A 14,354-nucleotide genomic window follows, 5' to 3' on the forward strand; every position below is an offset into this window, starting at 1 on the left:
TAAACCCAATCCCATCCATCTTGCTCGAGAGAGAAGATGTATTAAGGTAGTGGGTTGTTCTTATTTGTTAAGCTTGTTGATGTTCGAGAGAAATCACTTGAATCGAAGAAGTTGTTTGCAGAGAAAGCTATTTCAGTCATAGTCCAGCCTATCCACTGATATTTAGCTATTCTTTAGTAGTTGCAATTACCCATATAGCGAAATTTGCCTATAATCTATCACATCCCGAAAATTCCTCTCTATATTGTTAAAATCAATTTTCTGTATTATTTGAGTTGCAGTTGATACTTGCAAACCAAAAACCCCAATCTGACATTTATTGTCACCCCATTCAAACTTGTTTATATGTCTTTTTCGATAATTTCTATTCCTATATATAGCTGATTAGACCACGTTTGTACTTCCTGAGTGAATTTGAACATGTTCCACTCCTTGTGGGTTCGACCCCAACTCTTCATTGGGTTTTATACTGCTTAACGGTCGTTTGCACCTAGAATTGGATAAGGTGTGCTTGAAATGTGAATCAATCCTCACCAAATTGGGACCTAATTAATTAGGAAAAGACCCAACTGCCCCAGAAAAATGACTAACAACTGCCACCGACCGACTCAGTCGATGGACGTGGTCTGACCTATGGTCCGTCCTGGTTAATCGTCAATGGTGGTCAGAGACTATGATTTTGGGTCTTCGAACCACGGACCGTGGTCAGACCTACGGTCTGTAGGCCTGGCCGTGGTTTTAGGCCCTCAAACCACTTGCTAGGCATCCTAACCACGGACCACACCTACGGTCCATGGTCCCTTCCACGGGCCATGGGTTGCACCTGCAGTTTTCTGGAAAACTGGTTTTTGGCCCTTTTTTGGATATGAGGCGTTACATCTAGACTCAGATGATGGCACCCAATTGTAAATGATCTTGCACAATGTTGTATCTGAACATCTTAAATATAAGAATTCTTACTTGGTTCTGCTACTATATGGAAATCGGATTTCAAAAATTTTGTAGATGATTTTATTTAGATTCCTTGGTAATATGCACTTACTGTGTTGTCTGTAAACATGTTTCTGCATGTTGTTCCCATTACTATTAACGAAACTTTTGTAAAGGCAAGTAATATATATTCCACTTTGTTGGAGATGTTGAATTTATGAACAATGACATTGAACTGCATTTGGTGATATCCTATTGTCAAACTAAAAAGACTTTAAAATTTGACAACTCATACTTTGTTCAAGATTAGTTTATGCAGGAACCTCTTTTATATTTCACCATTAGTTATAGAAAGTTTCCATAATTGCTTTCCCAAATGATCCAATGATCTCCAAGGAAGCTCCTCAAGGAGGATTCAGAAGGTTTCTTGTAACTTTTCACTGCTAAAACTTTGGTTGAAGATCCACGATTTTACCCCATTTAAAACTTTGTTTAATTTCAAGGTTGTTGTCACATCAAAAGTGTGCCTATTAAATGTTGTTTATATGTCTAAATAACAATACGTGACTCATTTAGTACTCAGTGAGTTTTTGTCTATAAAGGTCACTCATTTTTTTTAGACCATTATAATTAGATATCGGCTTATAATAATAAATTTCATTTTTCTGAATATCATAAGAAAGGTATGAACCACTGTAAGTGTAGCAGGTATTAATGCCTTGAGAAGTGGTAACCTTTGTTGTTAATCCAAGTATAAGTTTAATGGTTGAGCTATTTTGTTATACATATGGTGAAACCTTCAAACTTAATTAATAGATTATTATGTATGAGTTGTTAATGATGTAGCATATGGATCTTAAATATTAGTACCTCAAGTACTTGTTCAAAGGCATACAAGTTTGTTCAAGACTATTGAATGACATGAAATAAGCTTTCAGATGAAAAGGATACTAATTTTGATAATCTACATTATAGTGTTTCTATTGCGAAAAACTTGAGTTCCTGCTTTCAATAGGTACTAACAACATATAAGTCTGTGAGAACTCATTCCATGTTATATGTATGTTCGAAGTGGCGTAGCCAGAAATTTCACGAAGGGTGTCCAGGAATTGTACACAACTACATTTTTTCTTTTGGAAGAATAAGTGCACTAGAAATTTTAAAAATTAAACTACGTACGTAATATACATTAAAAAATTTGAAAAAAAAGTATGTAATATACATGAAAAAATTTGAAAAAAGATGAAAGGTGCGCTAGAAATTTTTAAAAATTAACTACGTAATATACATGATTTTTTTTAAAAAAAAGTACGTAATATAAATGAAAAATTTTGAAAAAAAAAAGAGGAAAATATTTGGAAAAAAGAGGCTTAAAGTTCTTAGCGAGATTTAAACTCACAAACCCTTAAAGGCTTAGCTCTTTCAAGACACCTTAAACCACTAGGCTACAACACCTTGTTGTGTTAAGGGTGTCCAGAATATGTTATTTAACCATTTTGTATATTATTTTACTTGTATATACAGGATAATTTCCCGACGAAGGGTGTCCAATTGGACACCCTAAAGAGTATGTAGCTACGCCCCTGGTTCGAACGATCATTTGTCCATTCTTTATGTGTTTTATAGATGAGTTATTTGTGCCTATTGTACCATATCTTAATCCTCTCTGGAATGGTGCAATAAATATGAGTCATAATTGAGTAGCATTACTGTTATTTCTGGAAGCACGTACTCAAGTACCTCATTGACCTCCCTTATGTTATGATGGTATATACTGGTGTTTTAAAGCTAGGGAACAATGAAGACAAGAGAGTTGATGATTCCTCATTGGGAAGTTGTGGTGTGACAATTTGAGCTAAGATTATAGGTTAAAGAGGAAGAGTGAGATGATCAGTCATTTTGTGGAATGGTTAGAAAGGAGATATTTGGTGTAGATCCATAAGAAAATGATTGAAGTTGCAGATTTTTTGTTAGGAAATCCATAAAGTGGGTGTAGTAAAGTAAGGCTTGAATATTGTGATTGATAGATTCGCAGACCATGATACTATGAGTCTAGTACTCCTTGACTAGAGCTTGAATTCTTTTGATTGTAGTGATATGATGGTGTAGTATTGTTAGAGGGATGTCTAGTATGGAGTCCTATAGATTATGCTAGCACATTTTGACTCCGGATTATGCTTTACATGTGAGCACTATGTAGTAGACTCAGGTTCATATAATTATGTATTTCGCGAGGGAGTTCTAAGTTGGAAATGATGAAAGGAGGTAGACATAGTAGAAAGTATGGTTGAAAAATGTTTCTAAACTTAAGGGCATGGGTCAATAGTTTTTGGGAGGTTGGGCAGACCATTTACCCCTAAATAAGTTTGCATATAACTGTAGCTATCACTCTAGTATTCAAATGGCCGCATTCGAAACTTCATATTGGAGGACGTGTCGTTCCCTATAGGTGAGACAAGGTTGTTAGGTCCCTATTGAAACTCTTGATCGTTGAGTCCAAAAATTGAGGACTAAGAAAATAGTTGCGGTTAAAGTATTATGGAGGAATCATAAGGTAGAAAAAGATACTTGGGAATCGTTAGAGGAAATGAAACATAGATACCCCTTTTATTCACTCCTCCGGATGAGGCTAACGAAGGTACGAATCCTAATCTTATCTCTATATCATTGTGTATTATTATCTCTGTGCCTATCCTTGCATACAACTCTAAAATGGTTGTGTTCATAGGTTCTAAGTTGTGTTGGTGGAGCTAAAGTAGTTTCTTTCGGCGATTAAGGTCTTAACATGAGTTCCATTGGTAGTGTACATTCCTCACATCATGCTAAGCATGTCTTAACTTCTCATTCGAGGAGGAATGATTCCAACGGGGGATATTGTAACGCTCCAAATTTCAAAACTATGGCCCGAGCCGTTCTTTAAATTCTTATAGACTCCAAATATGATGATTTCTAATGTTGAATATGTATTTAAAATAATTTCTTTCTTTAGGAATATCTTTGGATGTGAATTAAGGTCATAAGGGATTCCTAGAGTATTAAGATTTTGTGGGCTAATACCAAGAAAATGAAAAGTTGTGAAGCCCTTGTTCCAACACATTCAAACATTCGTCAATCCAAGTTATATGCTAAAAGCTATGCCCATTTTACCGAGCACTGCGAATTTTGCGCGAAGTTGACATCAGTTGTGTGGCCGCGTAGGAAAGTTAGTGTTACTGTAAGGTTCGTGCAAAGTGTCGTATACGACCGCGCACCGACTCCGAAATTATTTAAGTCTTCTCTTCTCTTCACATTTTAGGAGGGGTGCTTTTGTCCTTTTCTCATCCCATAACCCTAACCCATGACTATTAAATTCCCTCAAAAGCCATATTCCAGGAGATCTCATAAGTAATGTCAAACACCTCTCCTCTTCTTCCCCAACACTTCAAAGCAAGATCTAAGATTGATTCTCAAGGTCTCTTACCTAAGTTCTTCGTCAAAAGGTATGTTTGAACACTCCCTACTTCAAACTACTCATACAAGATTCATATTATATCTTATTATTCGTATTTTATAAATTACGAATTGAGGTAAGGGTTGTGTGACGATTTCATGAAAATTGATTTAAAATGTTCCTCTCTTGTTATTTGTGTTCAAATTACTTTACTATGATTTCAGAATTTGGATTATTGGTTTTGAATGAGTGAATTTCCTCGTATGATATTGAAAAGTGTTTTTCCTATAAATAATGGACTTGGTAATCTATGTGTCTTTCAAAAGCATTCGTTTAAATGATGAACACAGGATGATTTTTCATCCTGGTTAAATGCTAATGATTTTGCATTTTATATGTTGTCTTATAACTTGGAAAGACTTGGATGTTGGCACTAAATGGAATGTTTTGACATAAATGAGTGCTTTGCATCCAAGGATTATAGGACTTTTTTACAAAGGCAGAATATGGGTTTAACAGTGGTAGATATATGGACGATATTTTAGGGTTTTAAATGGCAAACTATGAAATTAGCATGGTTCTAATGGCTTGCAAGTCTTGCTATGACGATACCAATGAGAATATGTCTTATTCAGATAACTCATAGTAAATGGAAACTTGTAAATGTTTTAATGGGGGCGTAAAGAGAGTTTCATTGAAGAGAAGGAACAAGAAAAACTAAAATATTCGTACTCGAACAAGAAGTCCTATAGTTTACAAGTCTTCTTTATATAGTAATTCGACCTATTGCTCTGCCCCCCCCCCCCCCAACCAGTTTACTAAAAAGATCAAAATAAAAAGGATCGAACTGCCTACTCATTGTTCGAAAGTGAATCATAGAACACCAAAAGTTGTCGTATCTTATGGACCTAACAGTAATATCATAGAGAAGGTGTAAAGTCATTGTGACTCACAGGGGCGGCTCAACATATGTGAAGGCCTAAAGCGAAATTTTCATTAGAGGCCTAAAATCTTAACATGCCTCCAAAATCTAAACAAGCCTCATATTTATTTATTTAAAATTTACTTTTCTTATACTTTTTAGATGCAAATTATTTACTTAATATTTTTTTATGAATGATTTCTTCAAATATTTACTTTTCAATTTTTAATTTAACGTAAAGATTTCACCAATTCAATGTTGAAAAATATTTTTTAACTAATATAATCATTATATGAACTGTTAACATAATTCTATAAGTAATAAGCAACAAATTTAAAATAAAAATAAGAGTTAGAACCATAGAATCTAACCCAAAAAGTTGATAACTTGGTTCTCACCTTAATATGCGTGTTGTTAAAAGAATAAATTAATGTGAATGTTAACACAAAAAATGCAAAAAGGTAAACAGTATTTTCTTGATTTCTTCTATTTGAATGAGGTTAAAGAGAATAAAATAATATAATTTATTTTAAAAATAAAATAAAATAAAAATAATAATAATAATAATAATATATATAATTATTTTTTTCTATAAAAAATCTACATATAATTTATTTTTGGTAAAAATTTGAGGCCCCCAATTTCATATGTCTTATTTTTTACACTATAGAGTCATCCCTGGTGACTCATCACCCAAAACCGCATTTGTCGACGTGGGAGGACAAATATGGATGACCACTTTAGATTGTTAATCGGAGAAGCCTCTACAGTCTTTACTTTGGGAGAGTTTGGTTCGCCAGATTCTTATATTTCTCAAATCCATGCGGCACACATGGATTGGGGCCCTCGGTCGGGAAGACGCTAGACCCATATAGCATGTGTATCGCATTATATCGGTGAACACTACCTTACTCAGGATTAATGATTTCTAAAAGGTCTATGAACAAATGTTTTGAGTCTGCACTTATGAATTTTCCTTTCTTATATGGTTATGTTGTATATATGTATATTATTTGTCCTTTCCCCTTGGTTGCATGCCAGTACTCATCGTACTGACCGTTCTCGGATGCTACATCGGTTCATGATGTAGGACCGGAGACATCAGTTCGTGGTTTCAGGCAATAATAGATCATTGAGGGATAACAATCAGCATTGTGGTGAACTTTCCATCTTCTGGAAAGTGGACATTTATTTATGCTTTTCCTTTGGTTTTCATGATATGTCGGGGGCCATGTCCAGATGTAGGAATTTTTATTCTATTAGTAGAGGTTTCGTAGACCTATTTTTTGTTGGATTCGGTTTTCTAATAAGACTCAAATTGGTTTTCCACTTTTGAATTCTCTTGAAGGTTAATTGATATTGCCCTTACTTTCCGCATTAATATTTAAATTGGTATTTATATTGGATTGTTTAGGTTAAGTAGGTTGGTTGGTACTCTCGGGCCTATAGGAGTTCCAAGTGCCATGTCAAGTCTAGGGTGGGGTTTCGGTGTGTGACATAAACACTTACTTGTATAAAGTTGAACAAGTAGACACATGTCTCCTACATTACATAATAGTCAGACGCCATATAAGACGTGAATTGCAATGTAGAACGTCATATTGGAGGCACGTTTCTACTTGTACAACTTTATATAATTTTATTTGTCTACTTGTACACACTCAAAGTTTAAGGGCATAAATATAATCTTAGATCAAATTAAAGGACACATTTATGTTTTACGCCTATTTTTAATGTATTTCTACTTTATAGTATTACATCAACATTAGTGGAAATTTTTATTTTGTTCTGCTTATCTACCATCCATAAGCTTATCTTTCAGATTTCCTTGTTTATAGCCTCTTCTTTTTTTGTGGACATTAGGGATGACAATGTTGTGCATAAATAGTAATATGTATTTATATTATCCCATGTTGCCTATTAGGAACTCTACTAATCCATAAGATGGTAGTCTCTAGCACTGATAATTTTTAGGCCATAGTTAATCAGAGATTACATTTTTTTTATTAAAACAATGGCTCCTAATCCTCCCAGTCCAAAAGAATTTCCAAGACCATGTAGGTATATGTTCTGAATATGAATTAGAAAGCCAACCAATAATTGAATATGTATGATGTGGTGATAAAAATTCAGATGTGTTGTTTCATTAATTTTACAAAATTGTTACAGGGAAATACTAATGGGCTACTCTAAGCATATGATGATAATGGGTTGTTCCTTGCTTAGATTATTGTGTTAAGGTCTCTGTATTGATCGTTTTCATCTCAAAGATATGGATTGGGCGGAGGGGCTTGGTGTTTTTGGCCCTTGACTATCCAACATACCCTCAGCCAGAACTTACCATAGGCACCAACAAACATTTTGACAATGATTTTCTCACAGTGCTTCTACAAGATCACATAGGAGGACTCCAAATGCTTCACCAGAATCAGTGGGTTGATGTTCATCCAACGCGTGGTGCTCTTGTGATCAACATTGGAGATCTTTTGCAAGCTAGTATTACTTTTCTTTTCTATCCGTCTACGATCGATAAGAGTGAATATACAATCTGCTTATTTTGATTGTTTTTTTCAGCTCATCTCAAATGAAAAGTACATAAGTGTTGAACACATAGTATTGACTAACAAAGTTGGACAGAGAGTATCAGTTCCATGCTTCTTTGGCACAGATTCAATGTCATCTCCCAAGATTTATAGACAGATTTTTGAATTGTTGTTAGAAAATAACCCTCCAAAATATCATACAACCATAGTGAAAGACTATTGTGAGTTGTCACGACCCAGACCGTCGTGAGTGGTACCCATACTAACCCTCCGGTGGGAGAACCGTTACTACAACCCAACTAACCAAATTAACGAAAACTAAAGCATTTAAAGAAACGGAAGCAGGTTTAAATGTCTAAAGGAAAAATAGGGAGTTCCCATAAACTCCGAAGTCTAACAAAACAATTGAGGAAATAATGCCTAGAACCTAAAAGTCAATGTACCAAAACATCTACAACGACAAGTGTAAGAGAATAGGTGCAACCCATCTAACAAGAGAATAACTAAAGTACTAGTCTAAGTCTGAATAAGATGGACTGAGAAAAAAGAGAACTCATGGAAGCCTTGAAGAACTAGCTCACCCTTGAATTCGATTGATCATGGATCTCCTAGATGAGGTTTGTGAGTAGCCACTTGAAGATGCCATGTACTCAACAAAGAAAGAGCAAGTGCAGTATCAGTACACAACCACAGTGTACTGGTAGGATCACACGGCTATTCTATTAAATGAAACATATATAAGCAATCATAACATTATAAAACAGGAATATACCGAACATATACAATATCAGTCATCATTTCAGGATCAATGTACAATTCCACATTCTCAATAATACACATATATGATAAGTCAGTGGTCCTCTCATGGAACCCATACCCAAACTGTTATTGTGCCGAATCATGACACATGTTCCAAGTTAATGTGTCGGATCGTGACACCTGTTCCAAATTGTATGTCGGTACGTGACATTCGATCCCAGTTAGTGTGTCGGAACGTGACACCCGTTCAATTCAACAACCCACAATCACAATCACAATGTACATTTCCACAATCATGCAATCAAGTGTTGATTCATGGCATACAATCCTTCATTCATATTCATTTACAATTCATGTGATCAATAGTGTAACATTTGCATATATACATGTATTATAATGAAGCAATTACTAACATACATCACACAAACATGAAATCACAACCATCACCTACCTTGAACAAAGCTTGAATCCCCTAAGAAACTTGATTCTTCCCTTTCCGAATTCTTTCCGCTAGTTCTTGGTCAACAAACAATTAATATAATGCGAGGATCAATAAACGAGACCTAATTACCCGGATTATAGTCAATAATATCAATCCTAGGCCAAACCCTTGATCCCCATACCCAGATTAGGGATTTTTCCACCATAATTCCCAGATCAAAACCCTCCCCCATCAATAATTACCCAAGAAACTAAGTTTTACGAATCAAAAAATGGATTCAGAGAGTAAAAACCTTACCTTTGGTGCTAGAAGCGATGGAAAACCTTCAAGAAATATCCCTGGGTCATTCCTTAGCTCTCAAGATCGAATGTTGCAAAATAATAATGTTTTTGGGGTTTATTTCCGACTTAAGTCGCGATTGTCCCGCCACAACAGACCTCATCCCGCTATAGCGGCCCCACCCTGGCTGGATTAATCCCGCCCTAGAGGCTTACACAGAGACAGAACCTTGTAATTTGAGTTCCAAACCCCTATTTCACAACACACCTTCAACCCATGACACTCAGAAACTACCCGTTCGCGCTAAGATCAGTTTCGGGAGTTCTACTCATCCGAATTTGATTTTGTATAGTTGTACAGGTTCCTTAACGTCTTAGCTATCAAATCATAGGATCAAATTCATAATTAGATCTACCAGTTGTTACCAGATTTTCCTAGACCTCACTGACTCCGATTTCGTCCAAATCCGAACTAGGTTGGGAAATTTCAAGTTACTACAAAAAAAGTTTTCTAGCCCAAAAAATTTCCCCGTTGGCTTATCTATAAAAATGGAAACAGGTCATTACAATATATACCAATTTACCCATTACTCGTCCCCGAGTGACAAACTAGGAAAACGGCTAAAGTAAAGGTGGAGTAAAACCTGAATCGTCGAACAACTGGGGATACTTGTCTCGCATGTCCTTCTTGGTTTCCAATGTAGCTTCCTCAACCGGACGATGCTTCGATTGAACCTTCACAAACTTAATCTATTTGGTCCTCAGCTTTCGGACATCACGATCAAGAATTGCAATCAGTTCTTCCTCATACTAAAGGTCATTGTCTAACACAATTGAGTCCCATTTTATGATGTAATCCCCGTCACCATGATATCTCTTTAACATGGACACATGAAATACTGAATGAACTCTCGATAAGTTAGGAGGTAAAGCCAGCCTATACGCCACAGGCCCTACACGGTCAAGAACCTCAAAGGGTCCAATATATCCAGGACTAAGCTTGCCTTTTTTATCGAATCTCATCACCCTTTTCAGGGGTGATACCTTAAGAAGAACATTCTCACCAGTCTGAAATGTCATGTCTCTTACCTTATGGTCTGCATACCTTTTTTGTCTACTTTGGGCTACTACGAGCTTAGCTTGGATGCTTCTTACTTTATCATGAGCATCCCTCACTAAGTCAACCCCCAAAGGTTTCACATCTCCAGCCTCAAACCATCCTATGGGTGATCTACATCATCTCCCATAAAGTGCCTCAAATTGTGCAATATCAATGCTGGAGCGGTAACTATTATTATAGGAGAACTCAAACAACGGTAGGAACTTATCCCAATGTCCTCCAAAGTCAATCACACTTGCTCTTAACATGTCCTCTAATACTTGAATAGTCCTCTCTGATTTCTCGTCTGTTTGCGGATGGAAAGTTGTGCTAAAAGTGAGTTGCATACCCAACTCCTCATGTAACTTTCTCCAAAACTTGGATGTGAACTACGTACCACGGTCTGAGATGATAGAAAGGGGAACTCCGTGCAGCCTCACTATCTCTTTCACATAAACCTTAGCCAATTGTTGAGCATTATAGTTTGTTCTGACCGGAATAAAATTGGATGACTTAGTCAATCGGTCAACAACTACCCAAATTGAATCATACTTTCCCAATGTCTTGGGAAGACCAACCACGAAATCCATAGCTATTCTTTCCCACTTCTATTCCGGAATTGGCATTCTTTTGATGCTCATATTATACTTGTTGGCAATTTTGACACTTAGCCACAAACTCCGCTATATCTTTCTTTATGTCAGGCCACCAATAGAGTCGCTTCAAGTCTCGGTACATCTTAGTCACACCCGAATAAATAGAATACCTCGAACCATGGGATTCTTTCAATAAACTCTTAATCAAGTCGCCCACTCTAGGAACATAAATTATTCCCTTAAAACTGAGCACACCCCCTGCATCAAGAATCATATCTTTGTCTTCTTTCTAAGCTCATTCAAATTCTCACCCTCGAATTGTTTGGCCTTGATCTCCTCAATAAAGGTGGCCCTAAACTCAATGCTAGCTAACACCCCATCTCTTTTTGAGATGCCCAACTGCATGAACTTAGACTCCAAGGTTTGAATTTCCATAGCCAAAGGTCGCTTGGATACACTCAAGCAAGCTAGACTACCCATACTCACTGCCTTCCCGCTTATGTGTCTGCCACCACATTAGCCTTACCCGGATGGTATTGGATGGTCACATCATAATCCTTGAGTAACTCCATCCACCTTCGCTGTCTCAAATTCAGATCCTTTTGAGTGAATACATGTTTTAGGCTACGGTGGTCAGTAAATACCTCACACTTAACACCATAAAGATAATGCCGCCAGATCTTAAGAGAAAACACTACCGATGCCAACTCCAAATCATGTGTTCGATAATTCCTCTCATGCACCTTCAACTACCGCGATGCATAAGCTATGACATTCTTATCCTGTATCAACACCGCACCTAAGACTGAATGTGAAGCGTCACAATAAACAATAAAATCTTTACCTTCCACCGGTAGTGCTGGAATAAGTGTTATGGTCAAAAGAGTCTTGAGCTTTTGAAAGCTCTCCTCACATTTTTCAGTCCATTCAAATGGTATCTCCTTTTTGGTCAAATTTGTCAAGTGTGTAGCAATAGAAGCAAAAATTTTCACAAACCGACGATAGTAGCGAGCAAGCCCCACAAAACTCCTAATTTCAGTAACAGAACTTTGTCGGACCCAATTCCTAACCGCTTCAATCTTTTGGGGATCTACCATTACCCCTTCCTTTGAAACTACATGCCCCGAAAAGGCAATCGAAGTCAACCGAAATTCACACTTACAAAATTTCACATACAATTTTTGTTTCCCAAGAATACCCAGAACAATATGAAGATGGTTGGCATGCTCTTCCTCACATTTCGAATAGACAAAAATGTCATCAATAAACACTATCACAAACGAATCAAGAAAGGGTTTGAACACATCATTCATCAAACTCATGAAAGCTGCAGGCGCATTTGTCAACCTAAACGACATAACTAAAAACTCAGTGCCCATAGAGGGTCCTAAATGTTGGTTTTAGTATATCCTCACACCTAATATTTAACTGATGGTAACCAGACCTTAAATATATCTTAGAGAAAACTGATGCACCCTGCAATTGGTCAAAAAGATCATCTATCCAAGGCAATGGATACTTATTTCGAATGGTGACCCTATTCAATTGACAATAGTCTATACATATTCTCATACTAACATCTTTGTTCTTAACAAACAAGACAGGATCACCCCAGGGTGAAGCATTAGGACAGATGAATCATTTATCAAGAAGTTCTTGGATTTGAGCCTTAAGCTCTCTTAATTCTGCTGGAGCCATACGATAAGGAGGGATGGAAATGGGACGAGTACCAGGTTTCAAATCAATGCAAAAATCTATATCTCTATCCGGAGGCATACCAGGCAAATCAGTAGGAAACAGTTCTCTAAATTCTGACACTACATGAATAGACTCAATAGAGGGAGACTCAACCTCCACATCCCGAATATGCAAATAAGCCAAACAACCCTGCCCCACTAGTTTCCTAACCCGAATGGAGGATATGATCTTAGCTGGCTTAGGCTTGTACACCCCTTCCCACTCTAACAGTTTCCTACTCGGAATCTCTAGAGTCACAGACTTAGTGTTACAATTTAACACAACATAATAGGGGGACAACCAAGTCATGCCTAAGATTATATCAAAGTCAATCATATCCAAAAATAACCAAATCATCCCAAGTCTGAAAACCCATAAACAAGATAGGACAAGCACGATAGACATGGGTTACTATGACAAACTCTCCAACGGGGGTAGAAACATGGATGGGGGCATCAGGTATATCACAAATCACATCAAATTTAGAGGTAAATTAAACGGACACATAAGAATAAGTAGAACCCAGATCAAATAACACATTAGACATACGGTCACATACAAGAATAGTACATGTGATCACTGCGTCAGAGGACACTGCCTCGCTCTTGCCCGAAAAGGCATAGCACTGAGCCATGTCATCTTAACGGGTGACTTCCCTCTCTGGCTGCGTCGTACCCTCTGCTTGCGTTACCATTTCCCCAACCTCCACAGCCTCGATGATTTCCTCCTTGCCCACCTTGTGGATGTCCTCAACATTATTGCTATTTCTCGTGGGTACCACTGTTCTAGTCTACTTTTGTACGGAATCCAACATGTGTGGGTGGGGACAATCTCTTCTCATATGCCCAGGTTCTCCATAGTTATAACAAGTGCGATCGAAAGATGGCCTGCTGCCCGCCAAAGGTGCGGCTCCCTAGCTATCCTGAATCAAATTTTGAGGTGGAGTTCCCGAGTAATTACATGTAGAAGTGGCCATGGCGGACTAAATTGGTCGGGCTACAAGTCACCCTCCCCGAACCTATGGAGTAGGAACCCTGAAAGTTACATGTGCTCTTAACTTTCTTAGTCAACGCCTTAGCCTGTCCGTCTCGCCTTACCCACTCCACTTTCTTCATAAAATTTGTTACCTCATTAAAACTTTTCCCCCCAAAAGCCATGTGCACAGACAATACCTGTAACTCAGAATTCAGTCCCTTAATAAATAGACAAATCCTCTCTTTCTCAATAGTCACCAATTGCGTAACATAACTAGACAAAGCATGGAACTTAGCCTCATAAGCAGCCACAGGCATACCACCTTGCTCCAAAGCCATGAACTCATCCTTCTTACGATCTGTCAAAGTCCTGGGCAAATACTTTTCCAAGAATAGAGCATGAAACTGGGTCCAAGTGAATGGGGGTAAAGCTGAAGATCTGCATTCCACATAAGCTATCTGCCACTGCTTAGCCTCGCCTGAAGTTGAAAATTCACAAACTCTACCCCATGCTGATGGACAATTCCCAAATTATGAAACCTCTCATAACAATCTAGGATGAACTCATAGGCGTCCTCACTCTCAGAACCTTGGAACAGCGGCAGTTTCAATTTCAAGAACTTTGTCAACATTTCGTGCTCATT

This window comes from Solanum tuberosum, unplaced genomic scaffold (genome assembly GCF_000226075.1).
Source record: "Solanum tuberosum cultivar DM 1-3 516 R44 unplaced genomic scaffold, SolTub_3.0 scf00012, whole genome shotgun sequence".
In the NCBI taxonomy this organism is placed as follows: domain Eukaryota; kingdom Viridiplantae; phylum Streptophyta; class Magnoliopsida; order Solanales; family Solanaceae; genus Solanum; species Solanum tuberosum.